At 37.8% G+C, this 16199-nt stretch overlaps 1 protein-coding gene across 4 annotated transcripts in view; it reads right to left on the reverse strand.

Annotated features, from left to right (window-relative positions):
• Positions 1-16199, reverse strand: part of EDA (ectodysplasin A) — a 620747-nt gene that overhangs the window by 193110 nt on the left and 411438 nt on the right. The window lies entirely within an intron of this gene.

A 16199-nucleotide genomic window follows, 5' to 3' on the forward strand; every position in this document is an offset into this window, starting at 1 on the left:
ATAGAAGAATTTAAGACTGCTAAAGTCATTGTCAGCAGTAAACTAATTGTCTGCAGACGGTCTACTTTTAATTTAATTCAGTGTGTCTAAGGCTCAAGTCATCTTCTCCCCCACTGTACAAATATTTTCATTTTGCCACCTTTATTCTAATCATGTAGGTGCAACAGTTTTCTAGACTCTGAATCCAACCTCTTATGCTCCAAATAGCTAATGAGTAGTCCTTCAGGTCCCAGTTCTTCATACAGTTCAGATAGCCCAGCCACAGATTTTCCTCAGATACTGCTGCTGTCTGTCCAGACATATGCTAGAGTTTGCCATTCCCTCTTGTATTTCATCATTATGCATCCATGACTTTTCATATTCTCATTTACAATGAATTTTTGGGTTATTCTCATAATGTTATATATCTAATTATAATTGAATAGTATCATTTATGTCAGTTCTTTTCAGAGAGTCATGACAGGACACACAATTATTCTTCCTTTTCCTAGACTCCTATAGAACCCTTTATGAAATGTGTGGTCTATTAAGACTTATTTTTGTACTTGGACCTTTACTTTCTTATGATGAGCATTCATAATTATGCCATTTTTCATGGGTTTGGTTTCACTAATGATAATCATAGCTTAAATGTTTACTTGATGAATTGAGTCATAATATTTTCACATGAGTGCTTGCGGTGGTTAAAAAAATGTTCCTGTGGTTAACAGTGGATAGTGTAGTATAATGGAGAGTGATTCCAGTATTGACCATAACTTAAGTTGTGTAATGTTGGACACAACTGTTAAGCTTTATTTTCCTAATATACATGTTTACCATATATGTACATATATTTTATTTTGCTCATGAAAGCTGTAGGACTAGCACAATTCCTAGCATATAATATATCAGGTGTTATCGTGACTATTTCTGAAGGATGTCAAGGATTTTATGAGGAATGGTAAACCAAGAAGGAATTCTGGGCAAATACTTAAAGATTCAGAGGTAAGAGTGAATCTTAGTCTTTGGAACTACAAGTAACATAAAATAAATAGTAGGAGGTTGGGACAGTTGGTAAGGAATGAGTGAAGAGGCACTAAATAAGAGGACAGACAATGCTAAGAAATTTAGACTTATCTTTCAGCAAAAGTTTCTCTGAGGTTTGCTCCTTTGTAAATTGCAGATATGAAAATGTGAACTATAATTTACATAAATTAAATGAACACATTGAAGCTACAGTTTGAATTTTTTGTGAACATATATCCCTTGCAGTCATGTTCTAAATCAAGATATAGAACATTTGTATCATCCCAGATTCCTCCTTGTTTCCTTTTCTCAAGATTTTTTGGCATGATCCCTCATCTTAGCCAATTACTGTTCTGCTTTCTATATTAAAAGCTTAGTTTTTCGAATTCTACAACTTCACTTAAGTTGAATTACGTGATTATTATTGTATGTTGTTTCAGTCAATGATTCAACCAGTAGTGCATTCTTCTTTTTTTTTTACTGTTGAGTAGTATTTTTTAATTTTTATTTATTTTTATTTAAGAAAGGATAAATTAACAAAACCATAGGGTAGGAGGGGTACAACTCCACACAATTCCCACCACCCAATCTCCATATCCCATCCCCTCCCCTCATAGCTTTCCCATTCTCTATCCCTCTGGGAGTTGAGTAGTATTTTTTTAAATTTCTTTATTGGGGAATTAATGTTTTACATTCGACAGTAAATACAATAGTTTGTACATGCATAATATTTCCCAGTTTTCCATATAACAATACAGCCCCCACTAGGTCCTCTGTCATCCTTCTTGGACCTGTATCCCCCCCCACACACACCAGAGTCTTTTACTTTGGTGCAATACGCCAATTCCACTTCAAGTTCTACTTGTGTTTTATCTTCTGATCTTGTTTTTAAAATTCTGCCGAGAGTGAGATCATCCCATATTCATCCTTCTGTTTCTGACTTATTTCACTTAACATGAATTTGTCAAGGTCCATCCAAGATCGGCTGAAAACGGTGAAGTCACCGTTTTTTTTTTTTTTTTTTTATAGCTGAGTAGTATTCCATTGTGTATACATACTACAACTTGCTCAGCCACTCATCTGTTGTTGGACACCTGGGTTGCTTCCAGGTTTTGGCTATTACAAATTGTGCTGCCAAGAGCATATGTGTACATAGATCTTTTTGGATGGGTGTGTTGTGTTCCTTATGAACTGTCCCCAGGAGAGGAATTGCAGGATCCATTTCTAGCCTTCTAAGAGTTCTCCAGACTGTTCTCCACTGTTGAGTAGTATTTTATTCTGTGGAGTAGCCACAATTTTAATGGTTTCAACTTTGGTCAAAAATTTGCATTATTTCTAGTTTTTGGCTATTTTGAATAAAGTTGTCATTAACATTTACACAGGAGTCCCTGGGGGAACATGTTTTTTTATGTTTCTTGGGTAAAGACCTTAATGTCAAACCTCTGGTGTTTGTTTAAAAAAATGGCACACCAGAGTAACTGAATCATTTGATATTCACACCAGAAATGTATGAGATTTCTAGTGTGGTACATTTTTGCTACACTTTGTATTGTCAATTTGGTTTTTTAATTTTAACCATTCTTATAGGTGTATAATAATGTTTTATCATGGCTGGGTTTTCAATTCTTAAACTTCTGTTTAATTCTTTTTGGTCTCTTATCTTGCTGTCAACTAAAAGACTACACTTTATTTAATTGTAATATGTTTTATTCATATTTTCTGATTGTAATCTGCTACATTTTAGAAATTTAGGTAAAACTAATCTGAATCATGTACAACTAGAATAAGCAGGAAGTAAGTACTTTCATGAAGAGTTTTTCTGTTACATAGAAAGCACATTCATTGGTGATACAGAAATACTGATTCCTGATTATAGTCCAGACAGGTGACTATAATATTTAATAATATTTTACGTGGGTATATCATAGGAAATAGAAGTTTATTTCAGAGGAAACGGGTATAAAGATCCCCATAGTTACTAGCTACAATTATGAATTTCCTTGTACAACCTTATAGGGTCAGTTCTTGTGAGGTGTTTTGACAGGGGTTCCAATTCTCAGTAGGAGAAGTTGCTCACATATAAATTGTCTGTTGAGAATTTGTTTCAGGAGGAGGACTGAGGGAATAACAAATTCCTACAAATGGCAGAAATAACTCTTGGTTTCATGACTAGCAGCTGAAAGTCCCTTAATAGAGGCTACTGATGAATATGGGGCATTGATAAGTCATGTCTTCATTCGAAGGGCAGTGATTATATATTAAATGCTTTGTACGTAGCTTGTCTTTCCTTAATAAAAAACTGGAATAAAAGAACACAATGCACTATTTAAAATGAAAGAGGATCCTCATTCACAGCATCCTTACTGAGTCTCAACTAGAGGTAAAAGGGAAAGCTATCCTCTTTACAGAATAATGGCAAAGGCAAAAGTCAGAAACTGCTCATGAAAAAAGCCTGGGATTCTCATTTGAGGTTTGCATTTGTCTCAAGAGGAAAATTGCAGGTTATTAACAAAACAGAATTCTCTCTTCCAATGTTCCTTTCCTATTGCATTAGGAAGATATGAGGAAAACTGACCATAGGAATTTTTAAGGAAAAATCTAGTTCTTCATATTTTATTAACTACTTATACTTTTATTTCATTTGCTAAAATTACATAGTAAATAGAATAGCATCTGTAGATTACTGGGCTGCCAGCTGGAAATAATTCGTTAATAGAAAAAAATGAGAGATGCATTCATTAGTGCTAGTCACTCTCTTGATACTAAAATAACCATCCCCTGCCCCAAACTGTCAATCCACAAAGTCACTGAGCACTTTTAAATTTATACCATGACATAGAATATATATAATCTATTTTACATTTCATGGTTCCAGTGCTTAATTGGTTTATATGACTCATAGGAAATTACTAATAAATCTTTTAAGGACAGAATTTCCATCTTACCCCCCCTTTTTTGTATATCTACTAGATAGCTCTGGGTATGGAATATAACAAGTCCCTAATAAATATCTGTGCTTTGAAAGAACAACAGGATTAGCTGTAATCTATTTCTTAAAACCAGTATTTATTTGACCCTAGCAGACCTTGTTTCTTGAAATCAATCATGGACACGCAGACTAATGACTTGAATGTAGTAACTTGAAGTAATAAAATGAAAGAAACTTAAGTGTCAGTAGTTTTCACACTAGTTTGCATCAGAATCCCTGAGATTGAAAAATTGTAATGTAGACTCTAGGCTTTCTCTTTCTCTAAGTTGGATTGAGTAAACTGAATTGGTACCCGTGAATCTGATTTATCAAGTTATTATTTTTAATTTTTACCAGAATACTGATAAGCTCTGGCATATGGTGGTGCAAGGGACTGAACCTGGGACTTTGGGCCTCAGGCATGAGAGTCTTTTTGTATACCTATTATTCTAACTACATTATCCATAAACTATTTACTTATTTTTAATGAGAGGAAGACACACAGAGAAAGATACAGAAATAACAGAGCAGTACTCAGCTCTGGCTTATGATGGTGCTGGGGATTTAGCCTGGGACCTTAGAACCTCAGGCAGGAAAAGTGTTCTTGCATAACCATTATGCTGTCTCCCTAGCATTCAACTTGTTTACGACATAATTCAAATATAGGTACTCATTGAAACACATTTTGAGAGAAATATGCATTATTAATTTTTCAAGCAGTTCATGATGTGAAAACTGAAATTTAAGTCTTCATTTGCCACTGGCAAAATAGGGTTCTGATTCAGGGATTTCTTTTTTCAATATTTAAGAATTTTATTTAATTTTAAATATTTATTTATTTATTTGATAGGACAGAGATACATTGAGAGGGAAAGGGGATAGAGAGGGTGAGAGAGACAGAGAGACACCTGCATGACTGCTTCAATGCTCATGAAACTTTCCCCCTATAGGTGTGAAATAGGGGCTTGAACCTAAGTCCTTGTGCCTGGTAACATGTTTACTTAAGCAAGTGCATCACTACCCAGACCCTTTCATTTTTATTCTCAATACAGATGGGTAGGGAAGGGAGCAGACAGAGAGAGAGAGAGAGAGAGCAGACCAAAGTTTTCTTTAACATGGTGGGGGGTAGTTCAAACCTGGGTCTGCATCAAATGAAATTTTTATTGAAATGGCTTTGGTTTAAAATAGTATATGATTCCACAAGCATGGTTTTAGATCTATGCATATGTTTCTGTATAACTCAATGAACTACCACCATAGTTCCTGTGCCAGTACATCAAGTATATCCTGCCACTAAGCACCCTTATTTCCCTGTTTTTTTAAAATTTATTTTGTTTATGAAAAGGAAACACTGGCAAAAACCATAGGATAAGAGAGTTACAACTCCACACAATTCCCACCACCAGAACTCCATATTCCATCCCATCCCCTGATAGCTTTCCTACTCTTTATCCCTCTGGGAGTACGAACCCAGGGTCATTATGGGGTACAGAAGGTAGAAGGTCTGGCTTCTGTAATTGCTTCTGTGCTCAACATGGGCATTGATAGGTCAATCCATACTCCCAGCCTATCTCTCTCTTTCCCTAGGGGGCAGAGATCTGGGGAAGTGGGGCTCCAGGACACATTGGTGGGGTCGTCTGCCCAGGGAAATATTGTTGGCATTATGGTAGCATCTGGAACCTGGTGGATGAATAGAGTTAACATATAGAGCCAAACAAATTGTTGACTAATCATGAACCTAAAGGCTGGAGTAGTTTAGATGAAGATTTGGTGGTCTCCATTTTGTAGATAGTTAGTAGGCCTATTTTTAGTTATAGTCCAAAGGGCCCACGACTATACCAATTTTTTTGTTTTTGTTTTTGCTTTTTAGTCTTACATCTGATATGCAGGTAGATTCAATCTATTGTTTGGGGAGATGATGTCATAGCTGGAAAAAGGACCAGAAAGCTGGATCAGGGGAGAGAGTAGCTTCACTAGGGGGATGGCGGGGGGGGGGGGGGAGAATAGGCCACAGTCTTTTGGTAGTGGGAATGGTGTTTATGTACACTCCTATTAACTTGTAGTCATATACATCACTATTTAAATAAAATGAGAGGGGAGAATTGACTGAATATCCCAAACTGCTTAATGTACAGACCATAAGCTGAGTCTTTGAAATGTTGACTCTCCTAAACCCTTAGATCAGGAAGAATAGAAGCAACCAGTGGTGTTACTCTATAAGACACAGCTATATACAAATAAAGTCAAAGGACATAAATTATGGTGATGTTGTGTATGACACAGCAAATGCTATGAAATGCGTTTTCAAAGTTAACCCAATTGCTAAATAATTTGATTATGGCAATAACTATCCTTTGCTTCTTGAACCCTAAGATAGCAGGAACCTCCCGCTTCCTCTATAGAGCTATATACTTTCCCCAGACCTGGAACCTCTAGGGTGGGCCTCATTTTCCTATATGCTTCTCTCAATTAATACCAAATGATATTGCATCTGCTGATCCCAACCTAATCAACGCAGAGTACCACCTCAGCATGCTTCACTTCAGACTGTGTCCAGAGACATCAGAAGTGGAATATCAACCCTTCAGCATCCTTACTTGAGTGAAACCTTTCCTTTCATAGGATTCCCGAATTCTGTTATGGGTGGCTCATTTCCTAACAAAGTCCCCAAACCTAGATATAGACCATGTCCCATGAGATAGGGCATATGTTCTTATGTATCCATAAATTAGGGAAAAGTATATACCTGAAAGCAAAAGTGCACAGTAGTCTGCAGTGAGTCAGTATATGCAGCAATCAAGTAGAAAGACCTAAAAAGACACCATAAAATTCCTAATGAAATAGATTCTGTTTAGACTTAGATACTCTCCTTACCTACTTCCTATTACACTTCCCTCAGTCACTCCAAAGCTAAGCTTATCAAAGTAAGGACTGCAAAAGCTGAATAAGTGCAAGAGACTGGCATAATTGAACGATGATTCTTTAGTCACTATCAGGCCACCCCATCAGCTGGGGCCCTAAATGGGGAGTCCTGAAATTCCCAAACAGACATGATGGGCCTAGACCTTGAATAAATATCTCTCTCCATTTTTACCGATCATCTCTATAAGGAACAAAACAATAGACCCCTTGTGGGCCCCCATAGGACCTTGCCCTCAATGTGGATCAACGATAGAGAATGTTCCATCCTCTGACGGGAGGCAACATACTCTATCTTCCACCTGAGGAAGATGGGTCTTGAAATTGGGGAAGCTTGGAATGTTCCTACTCATGACCACAGAATGTGACCTCAGATCCATAGGGATGCAAAGGTCACATATGTACCTAAACTTAATATGGTCCCAGATCACATCAAATCGATGGGTTCACAGTCAACAATATTTATTTTGCTGTTTTATCCAAAAATCTAAATAGTTTTTATAGTCAAAGAAACAGTTTGGTTATCATTATTATTTTATCAATATAATTTGTTGTAGTTACCTCTATTAGACATATGAGCAAAACCACTTCGTAGTTGTCTTCCTCTTCTTCACTTATTTCATGAGCACACTTACCTACAATTTCTTTCATTTTATTCTGAATTATAACATGTCATCTCACTCTTTCTCTCTCTCTCTATTTTTGCTAAAAGGTAGTTTTATTTAATAGTATTTATTTGTTTATTTTAAAATAAAAGTGAGTTTTTGTGGCTATTTCAGTACTTTTATCCCTCAGGAATTTCCCTGAGGCCAAAGTTTAGGAATTGGAGACTATCCTCTGTTCTTAAACTGTGGTGCATGGCTTGAATGCAGGCAGCTGAAACATTCTTCCATTCCACTTCTTCCAACCACTGTCTAGATGTTTTCCTACCTTCAGAGAATGATACGTTTTACAGGAAAAACTGCCTTGCTCTGGTTAATGTGGTATTTTCTCCCTTCTGACTCTCTTCTACTTCTGGACCTGGTAGTTTTTGTAGTTTCATTTTTTTAAAGAAAATGTCACCTATATAGATTATACAGATAATCATGTAGATTATCTTTTTCACAATTTTTTTTTAATTTCCCTATCATTTTATTGGGGGATAGACTTGTTTTTACACACTCCAGATTTGATTTCCTGTTTGTACATCTAGGGTAGCTTCTGTTGCTCACCTGCAGGTGGCACTGTGGCTATAATGGTGGATTTATAAGGTGTAGCTGGGAAGGAAAAGGGAATGGTGAAATGAATGACCTTTATTATGCTTTGCACTACTCAGATGATCAAGTGTTGTTCAGCCCAGTGTGAGGGATCCATGCTACATCTTGCTTTAACAAACACCCAGTGAAGTTAATGTTGCCCAGTTCTCTCAACACAATCAACAGTTTGGTCTCACTTTCTTAATCAGTGAGTGCTGGCAACAATTTAATTCTGACTGAGGTTTCTGTCACCAAAATGATTCTTTGTTGGGGTAGGAGATTTGGCGAGATTTGCTCTACTGGGTTCACCTGCCAATTTTCAGATGATTTCCTTTCCTTCCTATGTAGTATTTGTGGACAATTCAGTACCTTGACACCTTTGTGAGGTCCCTGAGGTTTAGGAGATGACCATCTCTCTGAGCCACATCAAGTTACACTGTACTCCTGTGCTTCTGGAGAAAATGGTGGCTGGTGAGTATCACATCATTAGTGTGATATGCCCCATATCTCCCCTTCATCAACCACCGTCCATGTGCTCATTCTTCTTTAGATGACAGTGTGTTTTCCAGTTCAGTCCATCTATGATTGGGTGAGACTTTTCTCCCTGCAGTTTAATGTTTTGTGTTTTAAGGAAGTGTAGTTTTCTAGCAGCTATTTTGTTATTATGGTGACCAAGACTATGGTGATTTTTTTTTTTTTGCCTCCAGGGTTATTGCTGGGGCTCAGTGCCTGCACTAAGAATCCATTTCTCCTGGAGGCCATTTTTTTTCCATATTGTTGCCCTTTTGTAGTTGTTATAGCTGTTGTTGTTGTTGTTGTTGTTGGATAAGACAGAGAGAAATTGGAAGAGTAGTGGAAGACAGAGAGGAGGAGAGAAAGATAGATACCTGGAGACCTGCTTTACCACTTGAGAAGTGACCCTGTGGCTTGTGCATATGTGATCTATCTCATGGGTCATGGTGTATATCTAGGTTCTGTGGATTTGTTAGGAAGTGTGCCACCTGAAACAGAATTGAGGAGTCCTATGAGCTAGGAAAGGTCTCACCAGAGTAATGGAGTTGAGCGTTGACTTTTGAATACTGTCCGAAGTGCAACACGTCAAGATGGTACTGGTTGCATTAATTTGGTTGAGATCAGCAGATATAGTATCAAATGATATGGATCAAGAGAAATGTGAAAGAAAATGAGCAAAACCCCAGAGGTTACAGGACTGAGAGAAATAGGAATTTTATAGAGAATTGGGGGAAGTTCCTTGTGTTTTAGAGTTTAAGAAGGCAATAGATAGTTATAGTTATATTCAAGTTATTTGGAAACTTGGTTTACTTTGAAAATCCAATGGTTAGGACTTACTATACCTTACAAGGCCTTACTATTATTTATGTCATTTAATCCTTTTTAGAATTAAATATATCTTATATACTTAGAAGATCAGTTGCTTCTCTTCTCCCTGGTCTAAGATTATAAGTGATTTAATACTTAAGAAAAGTAATTATTAGAAATATATTAACAATTTAAGCCCACTGTTGAAATTCAATCAGGTTACCAATTTGGAACCTTAAGTGCTTAGATTGAAGGAATTTATACTCAGAACTCGGGTTTAAGCATTAAAAAGTTCAAAACATTCTATTTCCCCCTCTCATAGTGATTTATAAGAATATAAATTAATAGGAATATATATTAACAACATTCCCATCACCAAAGATTTGTGTCCCTACCCCCATCCCTCTATAGTGAGCTGAAAATCTACCCTCCCCCTACCCCCAGAGTTTTTTACTTTGGTGTAATAATCCAAGTACAGTCAGTTTTTGCTCTGCATTTCCCTTTCTGTTCTTCTTCTTTACTTCTGTTTTATGAGTGGAATAATCCCATACTGGACTTTCTCTTTCTGACTTATCTCACTTACCAAAATTCCTTCTAACTCCACCCAATATGGGTCGGCGAAAGTGGGTTCGTTATTCTTAATAGCTGAGCAGTATTCCATTATGTATATATACAACTTTCTCAGCTTTTCATCCGTTATTGGGCACCTGGGTTGTTTCCAGGTTTTGACTATTATGAATTGAACTTCTCTGAACATATGCGTACACATATCTCTTTAGATGGGTGTGTTTAACTCCTTAGGATATATCCCTATAAGAGGAATTACTGGGTCATAAGGAAGTTCCATTTCTAGCCTTGTGAGTGTTCTCCAGACTGTTCTCCACAGGGGTTGGACCATTTTACATTCTCACCAGTGGTGCAGGAGCGATCATTTGTCCCCACAACGTCTCCAACATTTGTTATTGCTATTATTTCTGATGTATGACATTATCACAGGTGTGAGATGATATCTCATCCTTGTCTTTTAAAAAATTTTTTTATTTATAAAAAGGAAATATTGACTAAACGATAGAATAAGAGGGGTACAACTTCACACAATTCCGAACACCAGAACTCTGTATCACATACCCTCCCCTGATAGCTTTCCTACTATTTAACCTTCTGGGAGTATGGGGGCCGAAGGTCATTATGGGGTACAGAATGTGGAAGGTCTGGCTTCTGTAATTGCTTCCCAGCTGAACATGGGAATTGACAGGTTGATCCACACTCCCAGCCTGTCTGTCTCTTTCCCTAGTGGGGAAGGGCTCTGGGGAAGTGGAGCTCCAGGACAAATTGATGGGGTTGTCTGTCCAGTGAAGTCTGGTTGGCATCATGCTAGCATCTGTAACCTGGTGGTTGACAACAGAGTTAACATACAAAGCTAATCAATCAAATTGTTGACCAATCATGGACCTAAAGGCTGGAATAATGCAGTTGAAGAGTTGGGGGGGGGTCCATTTTGTAGATACCTAGTAGGCATATTTTAGTTATATTCTAAAGGGCCTGTGGCTATACTAGTTTTTTTTTTTTTTTGCCTGAGCTTGAGCCTGAAATCTGATATGCAGGTAGATCTTAATTATTGTCTCGGGAGTTGATGTCATGGGGGGCAGAAGGACCAGAAAGCTGGATCAGGGAAGAGAGTAGCTCCCAAATATGGGAAAGGTATGTAAATATTGTTGACTGTAAACCCCATTGATTTGATGTGATCTGGGGCCCATATTCACCTTAGGAGCCTATGTGACATCTGCATCCCTGTAGATCTGAGCTCACATTCTGTAGTCATAAGTGGGAACATTACAAGCTGCCCCAATTACAGGATCCATCTTCCTCAGGTGTAGCATAGAGTATATTGTGCAGTCTCCATTTGGAGGATGGAATATTCTCTACTATTGTTGATCCATGTTGATGGCAAGGTCCTATGGGGGTTCACAAGGGGTCTGTTGTGTTGTTTCTGATAGGAATGACTGGTAACAATGGAGAGAGAGATTTGTTCAAGGTCTAGGCCCATCATGTCTGTTTGGGAATCTCAGGACTACCCAAATAGGGCCCCAGCTGATGGGGTGGCCTGATAGTGACGAAAGAGTCATCCTTAAAGTATGCCAGTCTCCATCACACTCCCAGACCTTAAACTATATTATAAAGCCATCATCATCAAAACAACATGGTACTAGAACAAAAATAGGCACACAGACAAGTGGAACAGAATTGAAAGCCCAGAAACAAACCCCCACACCTATGGACATCTAATCTTTGATAAGGGGGCCCAAAGGATTAAATGGAAAAAGGAGGCTCTCTTCAATAAATGGTGCTGGGAAAACTGGGTTGTAACATGCAGAAGAATGAAATTGAACCACTTTATCTCACCAGAAACAAAAATCAACTCCAAATGGATCAAAGACCTAGATGTCAGACCAGAAACAATCAAATACTTAGAGGAAAACATTGGTAAAACACTTTACCACCTACAGCTCAAGGACATCTTTGATGAATCAAACCCAATTGCAAGGAAGACTAAAGCAGAAACAAACCAATGGGACTACATCAAATTGAAAAGCTTCTGCATATCCAAAGAAACTATTGAACAAACAGAGAGACCCCTCACAGAATGGGAGAAGATCTTCACATGCCATACATCAGACAAGAAACTAATCACCAAAACGTATAAAGAGCTCAGCAAACTTAGCACCAAAAAAAAGCAAATGACCCCATCCAAAAATGGGCAGAGGATATGAACAAAACATTCACTACAGAGGAGATCCAAAAGGCTAACAAAAATATGAAAAGCTGCTCTAGGTCACTGATTGTCAGAGAAATGCAAATTAGGACAACATTAAGATACCACCACACTCCTTTAAGAATGGCATATATCAAAAAGGAAAGCAGCAACAAATGCTGGAGAGGTTGTGGTGACAGAGGAACCCTTTTACATTGCAGGTAGGAATGTAAATTGGTACAGCCTCTGTGGAGAGCAGTCTGGAAAACTCTCAGAAGGCTAGACATGGACCTTCCATATGATCCAATAATTCCTCTCCTGGGGTTATACCCCAAGGACTCCATAACATCCAACCAAAAAGAGGTGTGGACTCCTATGTTCATAGCAGCACAATTCATAATAGCTAAAACCTGGAAGCAACCCAGGTGTCCGACAACAGATGAGTGACTGAGAAAGCTGTGGTATATATACACAATGGAATGCTATGCAGCTATCAAGAACAATGAACCCACCTTCTCTGACCCATCTTGGACAGAGCTAGAAGGAATTATGTTAAGTGAGCTAAGTCAGAAAGATAAAGATGAGTATGGAATGATCCCACTCATCAACAGAAGTTGAGTAAGAAGATCTGAAAGGGAAACTAAAAGCAGGACCTGACCAAATTGTAAGTAGGGCACCAAAGTAAAAACCCTATGGTGAGGGGTTGACAAGCAGCTTCTTGGGACAGTGGGGGGTGGGAGTGGGTGGAAGGGATGGGTCACAGTCTTTTGGTGGTGGGAATGGTGTTTATGTACGCTCCTAGCAAAATGTAGACATATAAATCACTAGTTAATTAATATGAGAGGGGGAAAATCAATTGTATGTCTCAAAGTTTTTCAAAACACAAACTGTATCTTTTTAATATATATAGGCTGTGTATTTGATATGCGGACTCTCTCAAAAGCCTAGACCAAGTAGATCAGAAGCATCCAGTAGCACAGCTATATACAAGATACTGGATACTGTACAGCAAACTCTAACAAAAGGACTTTTCAAAGTTAACCCAATTACCAATTAATGTGATGATAACATTAACTATCCATTGTCTTTTGGAACCCTAAGACAGCAGGAACCTCACATCTCCACTATAGAGCCCCTACTTCCCCCAGTCCTGGAACCCTTGGATAGGGCCCACTTTCCCGTATGCCTCTCCCAATCCATATCAAATAATATTGCATCCACTGATCACAACCTAAGCAATGCAACGATTGCCACCTCAACATGCTTCACTTCAGACTGTGTCCAGAGACTTCAGGTGTGGAATGACAACCCTTCAACTTCATTACTCGGGTGAGACCTTTACTTTTATAGTACACTCTAATTTCATCTCAGGTGGTTCACTTTCTAACAAAGTCCCAAAACCTAGATATACACCAGTTTCTGTGAGAGAGAGCATATGTTCACACGTATCCATAAACTACTGCAAAATATATACCTGAAAGCAGAAGTACACTAGAGTTTGCAGTGAGTACCTCCCTAACACTTCCTCTCCACTATTCCAAACTTTGGGTCCATGATTGCTCAACAATTTGTTTGGCTTCGTATGTTAACTCTCTTTTCAGTCACCAGGTTCCAGATGCCATCAGGATGCTGGCCAGGCTTCCCTGGATTGAAGACCCCACCAATGTGTCCTGTAGCTCAGCTTCCCCAGAGACACACCCTACTAGGGAAAGAGAGAGGCAGACTGGGAGTATGGACCAACCAGTCAACGCCCATGTTCAGTGGGGAAGCAATTACAGAAGCCAGACCTTCTACCTTCTGCAACCCACAATGACCCTGGGTCCTTTTAAAATAAATAAAATTTAAAAAATTCTCTTGCCCTTATTCAGCTTTTCCAGTCCTTGCTTTGATGAAGTTAGCTTTGGACTAAGTGTGAGAACTGTAATAGAAAGTAGGTGAGGAGGGTATCTAAATCTAAGTAGATACTATTTCATTGTGGACTTTATCTCATCGTCTTTATTTGCATTTCTCTGACAATCAGTGAATTGAAGCAATTTTTCCTATGTCTGTTGGCTTTATGTATGTCTTCTGTGGTAAATATCCTGTTCATATCCTCTCTCCACGTTTGAATTCGGTCATTTGCTTTTTTTGTTGCTATGTTTGGTGAGCTCTTTATATATTTTGGTTATTATCCTCTTGTCTGATGTATGGCATATAAAAATCATCTCCCATTCTGTGAGTCTCTGTTTGCATGATGGTTTTGTTTGCATTGCAGAATCTTTTCAATTCAATGAAGTCTCACTGGTTTATTTTTGTTTTTGTTTTTTCTTGCAATTGTGTCTTTATCATCAAATTGTCCTTGAGATTTAGATGGGAGAGAGTTCCACCAATATTTTTCTCTAAATATTGTATAGCTACTCACCTAACATCAAGGTCCTCAACCCATTTGGAGTTGAGACTTTTTTCTGGTGAGATAAAGTGGTTCAGTTTCATTCTTTTGCAGGTTTCAACCCAGCTTTTCTAGCATCATTTATTGAAGAGAGAGCCTCCTTTCTTCATTGGGCCCCCTGATCAAACATTAAATGTCCATAGATTTCAGGGTTTATTTCTGGGATTTCAACTCATTTTCACTAGTCTATATACTTATTTTTGTTCCAGTATCAGGCTGATTTGATTATGATGGCTTTGTAGTATAGATTGAGATCTGGGAGTGTGATGCCTCCATTTATGTTTGTTTTTCTCAGGATTGTCTTGGGAATTCTCAGTGTTTTATGGCTCCAGCTAAATGATTTTAATTTTTGTTCTATTTTATTAATGAAAATTGGTTGGACCTTGAGGGCATAGTATTAAATTTTTATGGCTATGAGTTTCCCTCCTAATACTGCTTTAGCTGTGTCCCAAATATTTTGGTAGGTTGTGTCTTCATTTTCATTTGTTAACAGAAACATTTGAATTTCTTGCATGAGTGACTCTCTGACCCAGTGGTTCTTAAGCAGTATGTTGTTGTTAAATGTTAGTTTTACTCCATTGTGGTCTGAGAAGATACTTGGGATGATTTCAGTGCTCTTGAATTTATTGATGCTGTCTTTGTGGCCTAACATTTGGTCTATTCTTGAGTATGTGTTGTGTGGATTTGAATAGAATGTGTTTTCCAGTTTTTTGGGGTGAAGAACTCTGAAAATGTCCAAGAGGTCTAGTCTGACCATCTCTTCCTTTAATTCTCTTGTTTCTTTGTTGATTCTCTGCTTTGTTGATCTGTCTAAGTGTGAGAGTGGGGTATTGAAGTCTCCCACTATTATTGTATTACTATTGATATATTTTTGTAATTCTTTCAGTAGGTGCTTAATGTATGTAGATGGTCCCTCACTGGGTGCTTAGATGTTAATAACTGTTAAGTCTTCTTGGCTGATTGATCCTCTAATCATTATGTAATATCCTTGCATATCTTTTATTACTTTATTTAATTTAAAATCTATTGTGTCAGAGATCAGAATGGTTGTTCCTGCCTTTTTTGTGGTCCATTAGCCTGTATGATAGTTTTCCATCCATTCACTTTAAGTCTGTGTTTATTTTGTTGTGTCAGATGGGATTCTTGCAAGCAGCATATGGTTGGGTTATGTTTTCTGATCCATCCTCCCACTCTGTGCCTTTTTTAAAATTTATTTTATTTATTTATTCCCTTTTGTTGCCCTACTCTGTGCCTTTTGATGGTTTAATTTAAGCCATTGACATTTATCAATATTATGGATTTAATGTATTGTAGTGCCATTAATCAATAAGGTTTTATTTGCTCTGATATGTTGCAAGCATTATAGTGATGTTCTTGTTTATAAAAGATCTTCTAGAACCTCTTTCAGGGAAGGCTTGGTGATGGTTGACTCCTTTACTGTTGTTTGTCTAAGAAGGTTTTGATCCCTCCATCTAGTTTGAATGAAGGTCTATCAGGATATATTATCCTTGGTTGAAACCCTTTTTCATTCAGGGCTCAATAGATATCTTGCCATTCTCTTCTGGCTTTTAG

This window comes from Erinaceus europaeus, chromosome X (assembly GCF_950295315.1).
Source record: "Erinaceus europaeus chromosome X, mEriEur2.1, whole genome shotgun sequence".
NCBI lineage: Eukaryota > Metazoa > Chordata > Mammalia > Eulipotyphla > Erinaceidae > Erinaceus > Erinaceus europaeus.